Genomic DNA, 23,856 nt, shown 5'->3' on the forward strand with positions numbered 1-23,856 from the left:
ATTCGGCTTGTACTCGTCAACTCATAAAGTCAGGAAATTAAAAGTCCAAGCTGTATTTAACAGGTATTTCCATTTATGTGGTCATCAATAACTGCCCAAAGACGATGTGAAGATATGAATCAACGAAAAAAGGCCACTCCAAGGTGTAAATATTTGAAGCCAGATATGAACACCACTGTTCCACGATACGTTGTTAATCACACAGTGTGACGAATTGTACCAGTTATACAGACATGCTGTATATACCAGTAACCTGTTTGTGTGCCAGGCAGCATTTGTTGTGGTAGATTGTCTGATAAACTTGTCTTAGCATTTGCAGAGGAGCCTACAACTGTTACTACACTACACTATTTATTTTGATGTCTGTGAATCTGGAGCATCTCGTGTAGTGGAGGCCCAGGTTCAGTCTTCGTAGAGTGTCCAGAGCCTCTGATGGACACACCTTTGTCGCAGCCCTCGACTCAGGATGCACACACTTCCAGCAGACCCTTTTCACAGTTGCAGCTGGCTGATAGAATTAAGTTTGATCTAGGTATCAATTAACGAGCAGTGATAATTGTCAGCACTTGGTCATTAGTTTGCTTTAATTGAAATTATACTAATTTTATTATCTGTAGCTGTGTGTATGCAAAAATACCTAAAGGCTCCCGACAGGCTAATGTAACAGAGTCTACAGTTGACTCTCATGCTGCCATAGGTTTGTCACAGGTCATCGGATATCCCAATATTTATCAACCAGGTTAGTGGCCAAAGTGGGAGAAGCAAAACAATGGCTCTGTTCTATTCAGGTGTCCCACTGAGCCAGCATGAACACACTGCCAGAAACTGAAGCAGCTAAATGGAATTCAGTCATCATTCACTTTATTAATTACACCTGTGCTGCGACATGTCAAAATGTCTTCCCTTGAGGGCTGTCACTTTCTACGTCCTCCTCACATCTTTCTGCTTTCACAGGACTATCCAGCTCACACACAGGCGTTTGGCTCATTAGACTTCTCAGGAAGGCGTCTGCGTGTGCTGATGCTTTGCCTGAGTGCCATGGTGGAGCAGGGATTAGCTCCGATGCCTCATTGTAAGATCCCTGGTTTGACTGCCACCGAGGCCACTGTCATCTGTTGATCCTCCTGTCATCAGTCCTCACTGAAGTTGGTTCAGTCAAGACCTGATATACACTGAAGCACCTTATATCAGGTGAGGCGAGCACTTTCACATTTTTAAAACATATCAGTTTCTAGTTTGTTAAAGTGCTGTCTTTCTCCAGCAACCTCTATTTGGTCACATTTGCGCATGAAGTGAGTACTAACAAACTGTATGTGTGGTTCCTCCAGCCTCTGGTGTGAAATAGACTGAAGACCTGGCGCCCAGCAGCAGATCACAGTGACCCACGTTTGATTGATCACTGTGGTGGCAGCAGCCTCATAAACAGGGCCCATCCATCAGCCTCTCCTGGGAACCACTGGAGGAGAAGACGGCAGAGAGAGGGAGCCAGGCAGAAATGTCACCGGGCACAGTGAAAGGTGGAGGGGTTGAAGGAAAGAGACCAGAGGCTTTGGCCCAAACACTGCTGACCAGAGCAAAGGTGAGCCAACACAACGGGATGGGCCAAAGCAGGGAAAGACTGATGGTGTCCACTGGTTGCTCTCATTTAAAACTCAGTAACAAGCTAACAGCAGTTTGCTAATTGCAGCAGATGTTGATGGGGATGCTTTTAAATATAAAAATCAATACAGGACTATGTGTATACACATGTAATAGAGGTATACAGTATATTCATGCATGTGCGGATTTCAAGGTCCTTCGGAGGCCTTTCAGTGTGGACCACTCATGTCAGAATCACATTGTCCCCAGCAAAAGAGTGATTGGTGTCCTGGGCCAACTCTCCTTCCCTCCCTCCTTACGCCTTCCTCCCACTCTCCCTGCCCTCTGCTACTGCGTCACACTGCTCAGAGAGCGTGCGTGTATTGGCACCCTCAGGCCCAGCATCCGTGAGCGTAGGGGGTGGAGGTCATTGAGGAGAGCCCAGGGGTCAAAACACTATGTGCGCAGTTCCGGGACCCCTATGTGACTGTGAGACCCGAGCACAGACGAGGCACTGTTCCCCCTCAAGCTCTCCTTTCATTCCCTCCAGTGACGGGACTCTTGCGCCGGGGTGCAGCGGCAGGGCTCAGGGTTGGGCAGTGGGCGACCTTCTGATTTTAAAGATATAGACAGGCATTGCTCTATTGTCAAAAGCCTCATAATTCATTTGATGACTCGCACAGGCCGTCCTGACCCCTCTCACCCCCCCCAACACCATTTCTAAAGTTAATGGTCCTGGAGGTCTGCTAACGGAAAGTCATTTTTGGGATGGGGGGGTTAGAAGTGGAGTTCCATGTGGCAGTCACACAGCTGCAGGATACGACACTGACCCTGATCTATAGTAATAGTTTGAGAGTAAAAGCGTAGCCTGGTTAAGAAGGGGCACAATACAATGAACCTTTGTTCTACAAATGTAGTTTTAAAAGACATTATCGAAAAGAAGCCAATCGTTTAAATAAGGGGGACAATTTGTGAAATTATCAGTTGTATTTAAAGGGTCAGTTCACACAAATTACAAAAATAATTTAAAAATAAATAAAAGTGTTATTTTCTTATAGATAGATTGGGTTTTATTTGCCCAGGTTTTGAGATATTTATCCCAATACAGTAGAAGTGAAATTGTACATCTTGCAGCATGGAAAAACTTCTCTTTTTTGATACAATCTGCAAGTTACTCTAGACCTCACCGTGAACAGTTTTCATTGGAACTACTCTCTACTTTCTATTGAAGAAATATCCCCATGAACACTCTTGACAGTTTTATCTGGAGAGACTGGGAAACTGTTGTGATTTTAAATCTTCTACATTTTCAAAATGTAATATTTCAACGCTTACCTCACTTATATAGGAGAGGTAGAAGAAACCTCAGAGACAGATCAAATCTGCACAAAAACAAAACAAAAAACTGCAAATGTTTAATTGTAATTTTAGTGAACCAACCCTCATTTTGTGGTCACACTTTCTTTATCATTACATGAAACAAATTAGTCACAGACCACTATCACCTCCCCACATTGTTTTAAACTGGCACTTGATCTTTGCAAACCACAAGTGCTGCACATCTACCCACCTCTTTCTCCAGCACAGAGCTGCCCTGCTCCAAAGCCGGCGCGCGGAGCCGAGGTTAAGGATGGCTAAGGACAATACTAATCGATCCCCCAATTATGGAGAGCTGGAGAGCGAGAGGTGGGGAGAAGAGAGAGGTAGCCTGGGGACTGAGTGTCGGGAGGGTGTCTCAGAATGTGAGGGGTGGGGGATGAGAGGTAGTCTTTATCTTCGGATCCCTCTCTCCTTTAACTTGAAGCTGTGTGTCATGGGGCTTTTGAAGTAGTGGATAGAGAGGAGGGACAGAAAGGGGGGAGGAGAGGGGGGGGGGTTCGGCTGGCGTGCAGGCAGGGTCTCTCTCCATGCCAGGGGGAAGATGTCTGAAGGAAAATCTTTACAGCCTTGACAGTGCCCCTGACGTGTGTGCGTTTTTGTGTATTTGTGTGTGAGTATTTGGATATGTGTGTGTATCTTAGCATGTTTGTGCATGCGTGTGTGTGTGTGTGTGTGTGTGTGTGTGCCTGAGTTGAATGTCTGGCTCATGCAATGAGGTGGGGATCACAGAGCCCCCTTTTTAAATTGCCGCTAATGAGCCCTGGCTGGCGAGAGGTACTCGAATTGATTAAATTTGCATGGGAGCCTAAATCAAGACGGGGGCCTCATACTTGTGCCCCCCACCTCTAGGTGCAGACACACACATACACAGCACCCCTGGTCCCCCCCACCACCACCTTCCCCACCACCACACCAGACCTACAGGGGGTATCTCTCTGCAGGAGAGAGGGACAGGATAGAACAGGGGGAGGGTGTGTACATGTGTGTGTGGTGTTGAACGGGGCGTGGAGGGCACCCATCTGCCCCGGTATTACTGTCAGTCCATCATTCAGGGGAATGCCAAGCACGCGCCTCCGGGACGTGTTCATTACGCTTTAACTACCGGATCTGTCCTTGTCTCCCAGCCTCCCCGTGTCATTGTCTGCCTGAGATTGCGTGTGTGTGTATATTTATGCATGTGTCTGCTTGCATCACAATTGAATGCACCCAATTTTTGCGTATGGGGGGGGGGGTTGTGTTTGTGTGTTTTGAAATTGAACATGATCTGGCAATACACACACTGGACATTGCACTTGGATTTGAATTTGTAGGTGTGTAAGTTTTTGAAAACTACTTGTTATATTAGTTTCCTCTTCTGTCAAGCTCCTTCTCACTTCATTATAATACTCTCTGTCTCTCTGCCTCACAAACACACTGTGCTCCTGCCATGCACTTTTTTTTGCTCTCAAATTTGTGTTGCTTCTCTAATGGTTACCTCTCTAATGGCAACTACACGACGATGCGTGATGAGAGACACTTTTTGTGTACTCGTGCGCCTCATATAAGCTCAACAGTGAGGTGTTGCAGTGAGTGTGCACGTGTGTGTGTGTGTGTGTGTGTGTGTGCATGCTGGTGGGGGACAGTGCTTGTGCGTGGTTAGCCTGGGTGATTGCAGTAATCAGATGGGGGTGTTAATCAGAGTTTGTTCGTCAGTGGCCTGATGAGGGGCGATGAGGGCCGCTGATTGTAATGCGATGCTTCAATCGGTCTCTCTGACGACTACAGAGACAAACCGCCAAGTGAATCATTATCATACCGTACACTTTTTTTTTCTCCCACTTTTGGAACACCACGACAGACGGAGAAAGTGTAAACAAACAAGCAAAACGCCACACTTCTCTACACACCAAACTATATCACTGGGAAGACACAGACTCAATTATCATTATACAGGATGTTTTCATTCCAGTGGACACAATGAAGCACTGTGACATGATGGGGTATATATATATATATATATATACATATATATCCCTATTTAGGTGTCAGTGTCACCCCTATTGAATAACAAGAGCAGGGGGAAGGGATGTGTTGGGGTTAGAGGGGAAAAAAAGAAAGAAAGGTTGGGGGTAGGGAGGTAAATATGACCCCATGGTTTATCGTCCTGTCTTGTCTCAGACAGGCTTGCATCAGATCTCTTTTTCCCCCTTTCTTTTCTTTTTTTTAAATTTTTTGCAAGGGGGGGGCAATCGCTGATGCTATTATGGCTACCTCATCAGCCAAGTCCCTACAAGGGCTGATACAAATTAATTAACCTAATTAGGGGCTGCGATTGCGGGTGTGATTATAGGGGCTGGAAGGGGAGGGAGGGATGGAGGGATGAGGCAGAGAGGGATGGTTCATGGTAGTGGGGGTGCGCTGGCAGCCAGGGCCCAGGCGATGATGAGCCGGGAGGTGTGGGACACGAGCCAAAATGCTTTGCATGGCTAATGAGGAAAGCTAGCTAGCCTGAGCCTTCCCTCCCCTTTCTCTTTTCAATTCTCCATCTTCTATTTACTTCCGTTTTGTCCTTATTTTCCTTCTGGTTTGTATATTTCACTTCTGTTATGCTCCAGTTTCACCCTCCATCACCATACAATTCTGTATTACTGTATTATTTACCCTTTCACTCAATCTGATGCATTTCCTGTGAATATTGTTTTATAAGTTATCGTTATTTCCCCCGTGTTTTGATGACTGACTTAAGCTACAGAAACAAATGCACCTGTTGCAGTGCACAGTTAAACTGCATGTATTCTGTTGTCATTTCCAAATAGAGGTTCAAAGCCATTGACAAGTCTGATCCAACAGCTGGACCTTCATTAATACGTTTACCACTGATTTTCAAGCCCCTCGTGGCTAAAAGCTCAAATTTTTGAGATTCGAGATTCCTCTACAAAGCTGTAATCTGCCTTTTGTTGATGCTCTGTAGTATCACGCTGCATAGGGTGCAGTGCAGCACTGCCTATTGTTCACTTTAACTGTTCTCCACACAAGGAACAGAAATACCCTCTGGGAACACACATAGTGTCACACACACACACACACACACATATGCACACGCGCACACATACAAGCTCAGACAATTTCTCATCCTTTCGTATGCACAACCAATCGCGGCTCAACACACAGCTGTGCACAGTACACTCCAACACTCTCTCTGCCTCCCTCTCTCACACAGCCACACAGGCACACTCCAGAGGAGCAATATTTAAATCTCCCTCTATTTGTATTGGAAACAGAACAAAGATATTCTTCAGACCGAAGCAAAATGTGTTTTCTTGCCAGCATCAGCAATTCTAATGTTTCTAATGAGTTGTAGGAGAAGAAGAGCGACTGGAAGCCGTTAGGTATCAGTAAATAAAAAAAAGAGAGTCAAAAGGAAAAAAAAGAAACACCAGAAAAGTTCCTCAGAAGTGCAGTTTGGGGGCTTCTACCTTCCTGAAAGTGCAGGGACCCGTGCCAGTGTTGTCCACTGATTGCAATGTCACCTCTGAATATTGTTGCTGTATCTGTGCCATGCTAAGCATGCAGTGGATAGTTGCATTTGATTCCCAAGATTGTGCCTTTAGCTGCCTCTCTCTCTCTCTCTCTCTCTCTATCCCACTCCCTCTATCTCTCCTTTCTCTTCTTCTTGCTCACCCTCCCTCTCACGTTCTGTTTCTGCCTCAGTATCAGTTGCAGGGATGTGATTAGGAAGCCACTACCAGACAGTGATAGGGAGGTGTTCATATCACCGTTCTAATCTGGAGCCCCAGGAAAAAAAAAAACAGCCCCTTCTGTTTCGTTCTTCCAAGGATTCTACATTGTAAATGGCTGCACGGCTCCTCTTCATATATGGAACACCGCATAAAGGATTTTTATTAAGCATAAAAGTTACAAATAAAGCAAAGGGTAACATGGAGTGTGAGATTTCAAGCTGCTCTAAACAATAGTTTTGTATTGGAATGTGAATGACGAGCCTGCAGCGAATTATTAGTACAATTTTGGCTCTCATGAGAATTCTCTCTAGCCGTCCAGTTGTTCTCAGATAAAACTCAAATAAACCCCACTGTATGATGTAGTGGAACATTTAGCTGGTTAATAGTCAGACATTTTCCTCAGCAGTTGGTGAAGCAAAAGGAGTGTGAATGTAGGATGTCAAAATTAATGCCAAAGTTGCTCCATGTCTGTGAGGTGTGTAAATAGGCAACTATTTGCTAAGTTGTTCTCCATATTCACTTTTGAAGGTTTTTAACTTTTTTGTGGGAATGACAAAGAGGTTTAGGAATATGAGATTGATTGGTAATTACTGGGAGTTAATTTGAAAAAAACTATCATATGCAAAGTAGTTGTTTCTAAAAATGCACTCATTTTCCTGATTTGATTTGATTTGATTTTTAAAAATTGTGCTCTTAAACTGCTGAATCTGAACTTTTTTCTATAGTGTAGTATGGTTATAGTTCTATTGTTAAATTGAAAACCCAATATGTTTTGCAGTAAACATATGAAATGGGCCACGCCAATTTAAGATTCTGCAACATTTTCATTCAAATCTTTGTTGCATTGCCATTATATGTAGAACATTAGTGATACAATGGATACCAGTTGTATGAGCTTTAACACTCCCTGTCCTAAACACCTGGGTGTCAGTTACATCTTTCCTGGGAAAATCCTCTGGCACACAGGACATGAAATGTTCCAGCAATAGTAAAAAAGACTTTGTTTGTTTGGAATTAATAGAAGAATAATTAGCATGAATCGCTGCAGCCACATGACTGAACATAAGAAATTCCCTTTTCACACACTGTTATGTTGTTTTGTTTTGTCTTAATGAGGTGTTACGAGCGTTGATTCAGTTGAACTCTTTGTACTTACTGTATTCACTGTACTGCTTCATGAGATAATTTAAATTCCTCAAATTGATGAGATCCAATGTGAAGCATTTGTATTCCGTATGCAGGGAGAGAGGAGTCACAAGATGGGTGCTGCTCAGGTTGAGGAGGTGTGTGTGTGTGTGTGTGTGTGTGTGTGTGTTGAGGGAGAGGGGCCCAAGCGATTACTCAGGCCTTTGAGAAGTCCCTGTCTCTTGGCTGCAGTACTCTTGCCTCACTGATAAGCATGCGCCCTGTCAGAGGGAAGGTAAATACAGCACTTAAGGATTCTTCTCTCATTTTGTAGTCACGCTTACGCTTTAATTAAAGCCAGAGAGAGAGAGAACAAGGGAGAGCGATAGGCCTGCAATGAGCCGATGCTATCAGGGGGCCAGGCAGGTAGAACCACTGGGAGATGTGGGGCCGATATCTGGCCTCCGACCAGCGTATGTATGTGTGTGTAGACAGAACAATGCAGTGCATGTTGTTATGCCTGCGTGTATGTACTGTATGTGCAACCCGGTCAAAACGTTTGCTTGTGTGTGTGTGTGTGCGTGTGTGTGTGTGTGTGTGTGAGGCGCTTTACGTTGCTCTCCTAGCTAAACAGCTGTAGCAAGGCTGCTATCAGATATTTATAAGCAGCTCATGAATATGGATGGGCGGCGAGATGGGACTGATGTTTGTCCTCTAAGAGGGGATGAAAGGAGAATGTGCTCCCCTCCCCGAGAGACCCAGTCAGGGCCGCTCACAGAGCAGGGGATGGGAGCTCTGGATTGGGAGTAAGACGGGGATTGGGGTGGGTGCCGGTGGTTCAGCACAGATGGTAAAATTTAATGAAATGTGATTTGGATACTCAAGGCAAAGCATTCCCCTCATGGAATTCTAAAATTAAAAACTTGTAGTGAAGTATTAACACTATTGTCAGTGTGACTGTGGCTTCTTGCTCCATCCGTCCCATATTCTTCATTCAAGATTTTCTCTGCTTTTTGAATTCTGAGATATTTTCATTCTTAATGATGAAATAAAATTGTCCCAGTTTAAAAAGACCAGAAATTTGCCAGCATTGCTGGTCAGTACTAATTGCTTAATATTTATACATCTGATATATTTAGCTTTTATTTAGCAAGTGTTTGGCATGTACTGTTGTAGTCTTGCTGTGCTGATGTATTGCATGTACTTTTGAGTGTGTGACTGTGAAGTACTGGAGGATGAGATACCAGGAGGAACAGTTTCTACATTTACATGCGTGTAATAAGTGCATTTAGGAAAGGTTAAGTAATGAGGATGAAACATTCTTTACCCAGTTTCTGACCACAATCATGTGCTACTGTCTAAATGGAAATTAGGTCCTCCAAGAAAAAAAAAAAAAAGTTAAGGTTCTTTGTCTTTCTCACCGTGAATAACGAGTGTCCTTGTCCATAGTGGTCACTCTGGTTCCCAGCAGCAAACATTTGGTCAGGGACGTGCATAACTGACCTAAGTGTCCACAGTAGAGGTCACCACATTGAGAGACGGGATCAGAGGACGGCAAGCACGGGGGCAAGCGGCAGTGCTGTACTACAATGTACCTTTCAATGCTAATCACTAAGTCATCTATCAGAGCTAATACATGGGCGCTAAGCAACCTGTACATGCATTAGACCTCTCCAATTACCATAATGGGTTGGTTTTTAATATGGCTAATAGGCTGGCACGACCTTGCCCATTCACTCAGCAGGTACATGCACCCAGCCAATGTGAAATGGACATATTTAGAGACTAAATGACCATTAGGGACTTTTAGCTGTTATGGGTCCATAGTTATGCATCTGAAAGGGAAGGATGGATGGATGCGCGGATGGATAGATGACAAACAGGAACATTTGTAGGCAAAAGACAAGAAAATTAGAGGAAAAAAGCTGAAATGGTGATGTATGCAGTAGAGAATGGATACTGTTGGTTTTGCTCTTTGGGAGTACAAAACACAAAATGGCTATTTTATGGGGCAGCATTTTGACCAAGGAGCCAGCACATTGCCCTGTGGGCACCGCTGGGAAGTACGTCAGTGTGGGCGCAATGTGGTACCAGGAGGGCAGATGGGTAGAGAGGAGGAGAAGGGGCAGAATCTGAAAAATGCGCCTCCGCAAAACCCTGGGGGGTTAACATTTTGGTTTTCTCTGAGCCTTTGTGGCAGTGGACAAATGATCCCAGGAGTCAGACAATAATGTTTTTATGGGACTCTAAATGTTGAGCTCAACAAGGTCATTGTGGGAGTCTAATGGCCAACACGTGGCCAGGCTTGAACTCCAGCGGCCTCGCAGTTGGTCCGGGGGCCAGAGGGGAGGAGAGAATGTGGGAGGAGAGCAGGGACTCACCCCTCTGGGTTTCTCCAACAAGTCCTCACTTTGTTCTTAGGGGAAACAAGAGCCACTCAGAACATAAAATACCTAGATGACCAAACTATGCCAGGCCAGGCCAGACTGGGTCTTGTAAACTGGCCCAGAGAGATAATGTTTCCCTGCAGCTAATCTGTGCCTGAATGCCCACGCCCTGGCATCTAGTGAACAATAACCCCTTCCTGCTTCAAACAAGAATCCTTTTCTTGGGCTCTCTTGGGACATGTCAGACTTTTACTGTCTGTCGCTCCCCTGTGTGTGTATGTGTGTGTGTGTGTGTGAGTGTGTGGGTCAGAGCTGAGTGATTTATCTGTTTGTTTGTCAGGATAAAGGATTTCACTGTAGTCTGGCTGTCCACTTCACTGTCACTAGCAAAAGAAGGATGTTGGAGCTGTGTGCACTAGAGTGTGGATACATAATGATATCAAACAGTGATTTTAATTGTTGAAGATCTGCTCTCATGTAAATAACAAACAAAACAAAGATAGCGTATGTGCATGGTTTCAGCAGTATCTATGTTTAAGTGTTTTGCTAATGCGTATGATATGTGAATGAGATTTTCACTACAATGCTGTGTGATTTTCTAATGTGTTTGAGGGTGTGCCGTGGGTCAGTGCCATCTTATAAATTTGGTGGAGCCAATTTGTTTGTTGGTTTCGTTAATAGACAGTGTGTGAGGACATTCCCAAACTTGTGGACTGGTACATACTATAACCCTGACAGAGACTGGTGGCAGGTGTCTAATGTGCATCTGTGCAAATGTGTGTGTGTGTGTGCGTATGCGTGTGTGTGCCCGCTCTCATTTACGTCTAATGTTGACAGTGTACTGTATGGAAAATCTAGGCCAAACTGAGAGCAGCAGAAGATTTACTCTTTCCTCTGAAATACGTGCTTTCACACACACAGTCAGTCCTCCTTCTGTCTTTTGCCAACCGAATCAGTCACATCATTTCATGTGAAAAATGTTGATATGTGTAGTAAATGATGCAAACAGCCTTTGAGTCACAAGATGCATTTGAGCACAGATATTTAACAGGACAGAGCTTGAAGAGGCAGCCTCATCGTGTCTCACCATTGTCTCACAGCCTTTGTTCAGACTGCAGATAAATCAGACTTGTTTTTCAAATCAGAACTTTTAGACTGTCCGCACTATTATTTGCTAGCGATCAGATTGGATTTGTGTGTCCAGACATCACCAACCTATCAGCATAGGTTGCTGTGGTAATGACATCACTGCTTATGTACACTGGTGATGTGGCTTTCCAACATGGAAGCAAAATGGAGATCCACCATCTCGCCCTTCAAACAATCGTGATGTCAAGTTGAGGATTTCACACTGTCACCATTGGAAGTGACGCAAAAGAACAGATACAGACGTATCTGCCGAAATCCGATTGGAATTGCATTTCAAACCACCTCCAAATCTGATCTGATCTGATTTGCAAAAGTCACATTTCATGTGTTTTTCTTGCTGTCCATACTTTGTGAAAACAACCTGGATACAATGTGTATATGCCAAATAAAGGATTTGGGCCGGCAATCCGAACAAAGCCTTAGTCCTGGTAGTCACATGGTAAATAGATGGACCTGTGTCCCCCCCCGAGACCCCGGCTTCATGGTTCCATGAGTGAAGCCGTATGTCTGCTGTTAAAAAGGGCTCGACCAGACAGCTAATCAATAGATCAATCATAACATTTCCACTTCAAATCAATTACCCCATGACTTCCTATCCATCTTTGTTCCTTTGTTTCAAAAGGTTGTGCTTCATCCTCTAAGAATTATTTCCTTCATTTGATGTTTTAAGAATTAATCAATTTGCTTTCATGCTTTTGTCATATATACATAAACAGTCATTTTTTGATGCTGAGCAACATTTTTAAAAGTACCATGAAAGATTTGCGTCACAACGATAATGATACACAATGATAATTACAGCTACATTTACAGAGGGGGAATGATTCAAAGCCAAAGAAGAAAGAGTGAGAGTGACAGAGAGAGAGAGAGACAGAAAGGGTAATAAAGAGAGCACATTGTTTCCAGTCTGCACGCATGAGCTTGTCTTTTTGACCATGTTGAATTCCAGCCATTCAGATGACTGGAGTGCGTAGGCCAGGCCTCCAACGCGTTTCCCCGTCACCATCACAACAGTTGCCATTCATGAGGCTCTGCTGGCTGTGGGGACATCTGCACCACAACTCTTGCCACCTCAGCCCCCCCCCCCAACCTTCTGCACACAGCCCCACTGAAGTAAACACACACACATACAGTACACAAGCACACACATTCACTGACACACGTATGCACACGCACACTAAACTTCTTCAGCTAAATGCCAACAGAGAGAATCAGAAGGGCATCAGAGATGGCTGTTGTCTGCGTACGCCCATGTGTGGGCTTGTGTGAATGGGACCCAAGGGTGGGGAGGTCTCTGATACCGCAGGGTGCCGGCGGGGGTGGCACATTGCTTGGCCTGCTCGGGTGTGTCACGATGGTTGGAGGGTTGAGCGGGTGACAAACCCAAGGTTTTCAACCAGAGCGACGCCCCTGGAATTCCACATGGGCTTGTTACACCACAGTGACGTGGGTGGGCCAGGTGACCTTTGAGCCTATGGAGCTCTCTCATATGTGACCATTGTGCCATGGATTCTGTATCAGTTTCACACATCTACACCGTATGGACCTCATTGGGTTCAGACACTGTGGAAACAGCCAAAACTAAAAGTTATTTGGATGACTTTTGAGCTTGCTATACGTATAACAATAAATCATTCATTCCTGGTCTGTAATTGTTTGTAGTGTGTTGAGTTAAGATCACTTAAATATAATAAAGAAAAGTATTCTGTAAAATTCCCATTCATGATATTCCCAAGCTGGCTCTTGTGCTGGTATTTCACACTATTGGGCACTGGGCGTCAACACAGGGGTTTGCTGGATAAACATCCAACGCTGAGTAGGAGCGCCAAGCATCACTGTTATTGTTACTGCTTAATGCCATGCAACAGCATTGTTGTTTCGCAGCAATCAACACATACATATGTAATAAAGCTGAGAGGCAGTAGGACAATACAAGCTATTGTAACGCCAAACTCAGATCAGCACAAAGGCCCCCACCAGTCTAGGTCGAAGCTGACACTAGCTTTGCATAACTGTTTTCCAGGACTGGAAATAACTGATTTCTAGTTGAGAGTGCAGACTCATGCGATTGGTCGCTGTTACCCTGTTACCTGGCATTTGTCACAGTGTCTTAGTGGTTTAGAGCCATCTGTTGAGCTTGTTGGCATTTCATGAATGATGACGGTTGATGGATGTCGATGAACGTTCAATGGAGGGAAGGACGAGAGGTTACGGGACATTTTGGAGTGACGATGTGGTAGATGTGTGCTTCAGTGGCTTTGTATGTGTGAGTTTGTGTGTGTGCGCGTCTAAGGGCAAACGTCGATGACTGTGTCAGGGGTGAGTGATAACCGTGGTCTTTTCAGCACTGCGGGGCGGGTCAGACGGATGTGATGGATGGTTAGCAGTCTGGCCCCCTTCTTCACGCCTTTCACCGGCCCAGTGTCTGGAGATCTGGGCTGGGGTGGTGGGCTGTAGGGGCTGGGCTGCGGTTTGGGTGGAGATGAGTACGTCTGGCCCTTGTTAGACAAAGGTTGTCTGGACTAAAAAAAGGCTAGGCTAGGCTACGTTGTATGCAATAGAACAATGGCTATTAGCTAAACCGACTGGATTTAAGCTGTCAGTAATTCAATATATTCACCAGGAAGTGCTCTCAGTTTTGACACAGACAGCTAACAGATTTTTAGCAGCTTCAAATTTGGCATGAAGAGGTGTTTTTTGGCTCTACTTTGGTTTTACTCCTGCTTAGAACCTGTGAACTGCTAACAAAAAGTAGTAATTAAGAGAATGTAATGAGCAATGATTTTTACTACAGTTGATATGGATTATTTCATAGACCTTTATACATTTTTTCATAGACAACTTTGGTTGTTTACCGTCTTTCCCCAGTTTACAGTCTAGTTTAGGCTTAGCGTTGGTAAAACAGCTGTTTTAGCCCGATCACCATGAAGGAAATAGAGTGAAGTTGAACATAAAAGTAGTATTATAATAAAATATGATGGTGCGGTCTTATCCTTCAGGGTCGCGGGGGGGGGGCTGAAGCCAACCCCAGCTGACATTAGAGGCGGGGTACACCCTGGACTGGTTGCCAATTACAGGGCTGACAAATAGAAATAGACAACCATGCCGCTCACACTGTGGGAGGAAGCTGGAGTACCCAGAGAGAACGCACGCAAGAGCAAGAACATGCAAACTCCTACTACTTCATCCACTTTCTCTTTTTACTCTTCTCATTTATATTTGGCTCTCCTCCTCATCATCCACCTCATTTTCCTTCATTCTATATCTGATCTATTTCTTTCTACTATTGCTTACCACCCTTTTTTCTGTCCTGTTCCTGCATCACTTAATCTTCTCCTCCTTACCCCCTTTTCTTTCTCATTGTGTCTCCTCTTTCCCTTCATCTCTTTTCTTCCACCTCCCTGTCCCCAACCTCCTCCTTATCTGCCTCCCTGCCTTCCTCTTGCCTTAGTCCTAGCTTTCCCCCTCTTCCCTCTTTTCCTACATCTTCTACAAACATCACACAATATACATATACTGTACATAGACAATCTAGCGGCCATTCATCTTTCTGTACCGGTAGAGGTGATGGTGTATCTGACACAACCATCCTCTTGTGGCGGAGGTTGGCTCTCCATGGCCAGGCTTGTGCCCCCCTCCCCTCCTCCTCCGCCTCGATCCCCCCCCTGTGTTTGAAGACTCTGTGGACTGTGGTCTGCTGCTTCAGGCCCAGGCAGGCTTACAGAGGGACACACAGCAACCAACACCCGAGAGAGGAGCTACAGTAACCTGCCTTGTGTCTTTTCTCAATCTTCAAACACAGGGGAGACAGAGAGAAAGAAAAGAAGCAACAAAGGCACATGTGAAAGAGCACAAGGCCTTCGCACAGCCAGGCTCACTAATTGACGGCTGCAGGGAGTGGGAGAGATAAGAAAGCCACCAGATCCTGCTTACACTCAGCACATAATAACCTACATTCAAATCCCCATGCAGAAAGACACGGACACATACATACAAACATGTGCACATTGCACAAATTTTAAGGAATAGATGTTTAAAATCTTAAATCTCCATTATTCGCCTTCCTATGTCTTTAATGCTGCCATACCTGTAGTCGGTACCCCAAGTATTCACACTCATAAAACAACATGCCGAATTTGTTTCATCTCCCCGGCATATGCACTCATATGTGGGCACAAGTAAGGAGAGAAAGGACCAATTTGCTGCTTTGTCATTGGTTTAGTAATGGCAAACTGAAGGCCTTGGGCCACTATTTAATTGCTTTGGCCATGTGCACCAAAGAGGTGCCACACCAATTAATCCCCTCGATGGCAGAGGCTCCTGTCCCACGCCTGCACCCCCTGGTAGCACTGTCCCGCAGGGGACAGGTGGGTGGGGTGGAGTGGGTGGAGCGGCACATGGAAACCCCCTACCAACAATGGGTACCAAATCCATACCCTCCGCCTCGCCACCATCCCCCCTCAACATCAATGGATCCCCTCTGCAAGCTGAGCACGATCCCTGATTCACTCTGCCAAAATCAACATTACGCAGCTGCATCAGTCATATTTTAATTGAGATGAATATGGCTTTACAGCAATTTGTCTGAAAGTGCACATGTACTTTTAATACTTTTACTTTAAATATTAAGTGTAAAAGCACTCATATGCAAACTGGTACCTGGCATCGTTAAATTGTTCATAGTATAATAATAGATTTCTTTATACATAAGCTGCTGTTTTAACCGGCCAAGGTGGAGATAATAAATACGTCATTTACTGTTGGGTATTTTAATTCAAATATAACATCATATTCTATAGGATTTCTGCAATGTAACTCTTAACTACTAGCAACTAGTAGTTGTCCAATCACTGTAGTCAAATAAAAATACACTTGGCTCTAAAACTAATTAAAGTAGAAATAAGTGCAAAAATGAAAATACTTGAGTGCAAATACCTTAAAGTTGTATTTAAGTAGTATTTGAGTAATTGTAGAAGGTTACAATCCACCACTGATCACTATCCTCCAACTACACATCATCCAGTGTGATATGAGGGGTCTGGATTTGAGAAGAGTGATTCCCCTACCCCTTCCATTGCCTGCCTACCCATGGGTCATGAGTCTTTACCCCAACAAAGGACCTGTCACCTCTACCCATCATCCCTCATTCCCAGGCCTCTTGACTGTGACTGAGGGGGCTAACCTAACCTAGTCTGACCACTGCGGGGAGAGCAGCAGGTGGACAGACAGGCACACAGAGAGAGGCAGATTAGAAGGAAAGAGACAGCGCGAGTGGATTGGAGAGAACTGTTTATTTGCCTCTGTACACAGGGAGGAAAGCATAAGGGGGATGGAGAGGGGAAGAAAGGGGTGACGAGAAGAGGAGGAGGGCTGTGGGTGGATGCAGCATCTGGCTGATATGCAGCCGTGTACTGAGGCGATGAGGCGCCTCCAGCCCAGGAGGAGGTAGGGGAGTTTGTATGAGGCCAACACAGATAGCCCAGTAGATAGACAGTGACAACAATAGCCTCCTGTAGCCCACAGCACCGCTCATTTACGCCACTGACAAACTCTCTCGACCATATCATTCTGTGAACTTCCCTTTACGTCTTACCTAAAACTTTGCTCATCCTTCATTCAGTTTGCGGCAACAAGGCAGAAATCTGGATCCATCATGAATAAAGAAGAACTGTCACGTACAGGGAGAGAGATCACTGCGAAGACGGGTCAGGACGCCGGCTGACCTTTTGTCTTATTTAAAAATCAAATGGGTGCCACTGCCGGCCCGTGGGGGAATCGAGGTGGGTTGGCTGGAGAGACCAGGGTTAGCGGGGGTGTCTGGGTGCTAATCCATGGGACCATCAATGACCCTTGACCCCTGGGGGCATGGGGTTGGGCTCTGCCAAGATGTGCCTGTGAAAGTCTGGCTTTCCCTCTGCGCTTCAGGCGAGCCAGACCCTTCCGAGCCCTGCTCCCAGTAATGATTTATGGGGCAGGGTGCGATCGACACACGCTCAGCCCTAGGGATGACCCTAAATGGTAGTTTTGACACACTGAGAGACAGGGTTAAAGGTGATCAATAACAAGCCACTGGAGGAGGAGAGACAGAAGGACAGATAGAGCGAGGAGGAGAAAGGGAGGTGGTAGATGAGGAGGAGGAGGAGGGAGCAGCTCTTTTTAATTGGCCTCTGCTCATTACTCGGGTCTTTGTAGACCATCGCCTCTTTTGTGCATGTCCTGGCCTTTAGCTCTAGGGCACATATGTGTTGGGATTTTAGGCGTTTTTGTTCAATTCTTCTTGAGCTGACCTCAAAATGTGCTGCTCTCAAAAGACTGGTTTGAAGTTTGACCTGAAAGCGACTCAGAGGACAGAGAACAGTGAAACATTTTCTTTCATGACACTCTTGAATGCTACTTCCAGTCAAGTATATTATTACTCACTAACTCTGCTTTTCTCAGAGAAAGTGTATGATGAAGGTTCCTGCCAACTTCCTTCACACTCTCTGTTCATTCGCCCCTTCATCTTACACTTCATCACGCCCATCTGTTTCCTACAGTGCACTACATATACTGTACCCCCTGTTCCTCTCATTCCTCAGTTTTCATCATTGCAGTTCTTTGACACTGGCTCAGCAGCAGCGGTTCATAATACATGCAATGAATGCAGTTATAGCTCCCTCCTCTATCAGTGGAGGCCCTAACTCGTCTGCTCATACCCCCTCCCACCCCAATGTGTTTCCCCATCTCTGGTGGTCTAACCTTATGTGCAAGAGTGTCTGTATGGCAGTTTCTCTAGTGTACCCTCCCAGGGCTTGTAGTGAAGGGAGAGATGCCTCGTTCTGTGTAACACCCCCTCCACTTTTACACACACACACACACACACACACACGCACACACACATGCACCAGCAGTCTTGGAGTATCTCTCAGAAGTGAGCTGATTAGGCCTAAGACTGGGGACTGCTTTGCCTAATCATATCTCTGCATCCAAATCATCTGTGTACATTTCTAATTACATAGTGGCACGCGGCGTCCTTGAGCACAGTGGCAGGTCTCCATTTCATCTCTGTGCTGTGTCTACCCCTCCCTGCTCTCCTTATTTTTCCCTCTCCTCCATCCTTATTTATTTATTTCCATCAGCCTTATCTTTGTTGTTGTTTCAGTTGACTGTGCGCTGAGCAACAGCACTCATTTGCCCACCGATCTACGTCCTTTGAACTCAGCATTGCAGGGCAAAGCCGACTGTCGGGGGCAGCGGGATCATCTTTGATGATCTGTTTATTGTCCGGCTCCAATTTGCAAGGGTTCACAATATAATATCCATTCCAGCATGCATAACACAAATGATCAGTCATGGGTAAAGGACAACAGCAAAGAATACTGTTTGGGTGTGGATTGTAGTGCTGGCACACAAACAGTGTAGAGCAGAGCTTGAACTTCTTCAGTTACTTTTGTCCTATATCCTCCGCATGATTGTCCATATGTCTTCTTAAGAAACAATACAGCTGCTCAGGGTATCCAGAAAGAAGATACTTCAGCTGCTGTGCCTATACATTTGTGAACTCTGAATAGCCACGCTCCTTTCCTTTTTGAATATCCTCCATGAAGGAAGGCCCTGAACACCTCAGTGTGCTCTAGGGTTAGATGACCTTCCTATTGTTTATCACTGTGTGCATCTCAACTGCAAGGCCTTGTCTTTTCTCTTCCTCTTCTCGGTTGTGAACCTTGTTATTGAAGTCATCATCATTGCAATAGCTGACAAAAGCCAGGCTTGAAGGTGAAGAGAGGACAACCTTTAACATAGGAATGCCATATCCTTTTAGAGGCAACAATTAACTTTGCAACCTTGTGCAGTGGTTGAAAAGGCCTCCTGAGCAGCTGTGCTGTGTGATTTCAGGATGTGTCGTCGTGAGAAGACCAAAAATAAAAAAATAGAATAATAAAACCATTATTATTACTGCTTTGTTTGGTTACTGTATTATCGCTTTTAGGTTTCCTTGGGCTATTTGCAACCTTTTGTCAGACATCCTACAAAATGAAGGCAGCTTGTGCAGTACAGATGATTGCATTTATCTTGCCTTTCCCACTGTGTTCTTATCACCTGTCACAGCCATTGTTTAATACCAACCAGCTCACTGAATCAGTGGTAATTGCTGGTGCTGAATGCCTCTAAAGTATGACTTTCTTCTCATTGTATGCCACTAACAGTAACATCTATGTGCTTCTGCCTGGAGGCAAGTTCCTGAGATATTAGTTCTCCACTCTCAGAACTGTTAGTCACACTGACAGACACCTGAGGCGATATAAAATGTCCCTCAAAGCCATGAAAGGGGGAGACGGGCTACTTCTCTTCTTCAAAACCTCAGAGTGAGGAGCAAAGAGATGCAGAGGGGAGGGGAGAGTAACTTTCTAAAGCTGCACTTAAACCCCTTCGCATATGGGGGCCATACCTTGGAGTAGACATGAAGGGGGAACCCATATAGCTACAAGGCCCAGTATCATAAATAACACAAGACTTCTCCTCTCCCGTCTCCGTCTCCTCCAGTTCACTGCTGGAGTGTTTCATATGGTAACTAGGTGTTCACTGTGTGGCCACATTGTTGCCCATCTTTCAAGTGGCTCAGAGGAGGAAACCTTGAGGTAGAGGAAGAGAAGGAATTTTTGATGAAAAAATGCATTATTCTGTTCTTTTTTTCCAGTTTCCATTCCCCCTTTCTCTGCCACTCACTGTGGGAGTGGAGTATTTATTACATAAACGGTAAAAAGAGAAGAGGAGAATTCGGCTAGAGAAATGGGTAGTAATAGAGACTAAGAAAGCTACAGGCTCTTTCACCTGTCGGGTTAAAATGTGGGTTGGATGGAGGAAGAGCACTTTTTCTCCCCCACACTCTACCTCCAGTGTGGTTATGCAGAGGATGTACAGGTGCACGGCGTGTGCAATTTGATCAGTGTCAATTGCAGTATTGATCCGGCAGAACTTTAATATTACCTTCCATTAAATGAGAAAGGATGCGTATATAAAATGAGAAACTTAATAACAGCGCACCACATTTTCAAGTTGTTTTTTCTTAACTTGCCATCTGTCGTGTCAAGCCAGTCAGCACTTTCTAAAGAGTTACCCTGTTTTGTGTTTATTGACGCTAATAAACCATTTATTGATACTTTATAGATCAGTGATAATCAACTATCAAGTACAATTCTTGGGCTGCCAGGTAATGGACTTGCAAGCCGCACACTGTCATTACAATAATTCAAGTGAAAGTTAATGGATGGGTTTTTGTCATTCACTTTTCACCAGTCAATTTTTTTCTCCGTTGCCTAAGTGATCAGATTATGCTTTGGAAGGATCTTTCTGATGGATATAAGAGAGACAGCAGAAGACAAGTGTCGCTAGGGGAGACTATACACCAACCAAAGGTGTATTTCACAGTCTGGCAACCCAAAACTTGTTCTTACAAATGTCTTATTACTAATTAAGAAGTCATAAATGATTTATTAAACATGAATAAAGCCATATTACTCCCTTAAAGCGTACTGTATTGGAAAGTGGTACCCAAAAACTAAATGCCTCTCTGCCTACAGCTGGCTTGGCTCTCCAGCATCACCCCATATCTCTGTACATGAAGACGATCTGGAATCCCAAGAATCCCAACCAAGTAAATTATTCAGCCGTTCCCATTATTTCCATAATTGCCAGCATTGTAGTAGTGTTTGTAATGTCATTAATAACAGGCGTTGGCGTATAATACGCTTAATGTTATTTATCTGTTGGCAGATAGCTTGATGCTGCTAATCCTCATTCATTTGCTGTGGATCAATGCAAATCCGCTAGTGTGAGTGAAATCCCCTCCCCCTCCCAGAGCCGATGGTTCCTAATGTATTTTCCCACCATTAACCAGCCATAATCCCTGCTAATCATCACTAATCCACATCTCCTGTGTGTGACTATACTTCCTTGATGAAGGAGGCATCGGTGTTCACAAGCGCACGGGCACTGCTGAGGCTGGAGCTCCTCTGCAAGTGCTGCAGAGGGCCCACTCAGTGTAGGAGAGCAGACCGCTGAGAGGGGGAGAGGAGGATAGGAGGGAGCGGCGAACTGTGATTCATAGGTCAAATTGCTGGGTTTTGCTGTTTTGTGATGAGTTCTGCTCATGTATTATTGATTTATTGCCATAATGGAGGTTGTGTCCCTCCATACGGTACAGAATGAAAACTGCATATCATCAAAACATAACAGTTGGTTCCAGTCACCACAATCTCTGTCGTCTGGTCAACAGTGGACTCCTTCTGTTTCCCTGTCACTCTGTCGTCCTGCATTTCAGCCCATTTCTACTGGTCCACTGGTCACCTATCGGTGGTTTGAGCGGCTCTTCTCATACTGGGACGTGTGGTGGTTGATCCCACACTGAGCCACAGTTAAAACTTTTAATAGTGGGGCCTGACGTCTCTCAGCTTGGCTCAGTGTAGTGACAGTCGTAACAGACTGAGGACTAGTCAGGGGGGGCCGAGGCTACTCGTGCAAACAACTTCACAGAAACAGCAGTTTACCTCCAGCAGCCTCAACCCAAATGAGGAATATTTATCAGCTTGAAATTTGACTTAGAAAAGAAAACACAACTCAGTCCACAAAGGTCCAGGGTGGGGTTATTCTACATGCTTCAGGTGTTTGTGTAACACAAATAGATGAACTGATGTTGATAACATTATTTCTAATATTATATATTGTTGTTTTTGACATTATTCTTCCTTCCTATCAAACACACATGGAGGTAGAGCCTTGGTGCTGCAGTGGCCAGGTTGTGCCAGCAGGGGGCGCCTGTGGCCCGCTGTTGTGTGGCAGCTGGCTGGCTCCTAAATGTGGCCTCTTCTCCCTCAGTTTGACCACCTCAGCCCGACAACACACTTTTTTGCACTTGCGTCACAGCAGCATAAAGGCCGACTTTTAAAATCGGCTGGCTTTATATTGTGTCTTATGTCTCGTTGGTACTTATTTCACGAATTCACCTTTAAGAACAAATCGAATTATGCAAAATAAAGGCAAATATTCGTGTATATTTGGCGTCAGAGAGATTTAAATTGGACAGAAATGAACAACTCCCGAGTTAATGTCTCCAAAAATCTAACTTGCGGTTTCTTTAGACACTGACTGCTTCAAACTTTGCGTGGCGTGTTGATGTCAGACAGCGGCACAATATCGGTGAGAAAGTAGCCTCCTAAAATTCAAACATGCAGCTGTCAACTATTTGAAGTAACCTGAACCAGATGATCACAATAACGACCTTTAAATGCAACGACAAGTGCAACAAACCCAGACTTTGGAAATGTGTCAGCTTCGCTTTCTGCTGCGCATCTTTTCACTTTTAACTTGTCACGCTGATTTTTGAAAATGTAGAAACGAAGCCGTGAACGTGGTGAAGAGAATAAAAATAAATAAATAAATAAATAAATTTTTTTAAAAAATGGATGAGCGCCTGCAGTGGAGCTCAGATCTGGTTTAATGTGTAGCTGTGAATGTGGAGACAAAGCGCAGTGCCGCTGTGGCCCGAGACTACAGCAGAGACAGAGGGGCCCAACTTTAAGGCAGCATTTAACACATGATGTAGACACGCTGGATATTTATTTAGGCGCTAAATAACGTTAGAATGTGGTGTGTGTGCCTGCGTGGCTTTACTCTGATTCAACTTTCGGGCCTGCCGCTTTCGTTATGTGTGTGTTTTTTTTTCCTCTCTCCATCTTTGGAAAAGAGGCGGATTTTTTTTTTTTTTTTTTTTTGCCTACAGGCACCTCTGTCTTCAGATCAAAGATTCGTCCCAATTCGCCTTTTCTAAATGCTTAAAACATGACAAGAGATGGGTGATGGTTTATATAAAGACAACAGCTCAAATTGCAGAGTTGGACTACTCCTGATGAATAAGTCACCTGGATGATCCCAGGCCTCCTGTTAATGATAGTGATGATGGCAAGAATAAGAATAATAAGCACCAGTCAATGAAAAGACAATAATTCCGTATTAATATTGCACAATTTAATACTGAGATTATTACACAAAGATGTGAACAACGTCAGAGACTGTGTGGACTTAGCAGGGAATGCCTGAGGTAAAATACTGTTGTCTATTCCCTTTAACAGCACATGTACACAGCTTCTGATTTAAACGACCCCCTGTTACATAACGAACCACTGCTATTTAAAGTGAACACACGGCGTGCTGACCACTTCCCGACGCCCAGCACACTGAACAGCATTAAACTTTATCATCACGTTTATCTCGTTTGCCTGCTGATGCTACAACAGACAGCAACAAAGGGCGAGAGGGGGGTTTGGATCTTAATGAAGACAAAAGACCATTTCTTGTATATATGTTTTATGTAAGTAATAAAATATTACTATAACATAAATATAAATGTGACTTTGCAGTCTACATTTAGCAATCAACATACAACCAATGTAGTAAACAAAAAGAGAAACATACTGAAATCCACTGCAACATAACCATTAACAGAGCTAAACAAAAAGCTCCAAACACGTTTAAGAAATAAA

The sequence above is a fragment of the Pempheris klunzingeri genome, chromosome 8 (assembly GCF_042242105.1).
Source record: "Pempheris klunzingeri isolate RE-2024b chromosome 8, fPemKlu1.hap1, whole genome shotgun sequence".
Taxonomy (NCBI): domain Eukaryota; kingdom Metazoa; phylum Chordata; class Actinopteri; order Acropomatiformes; family Pempheridae; genus Pempheris; species Pempheris klunzingeri.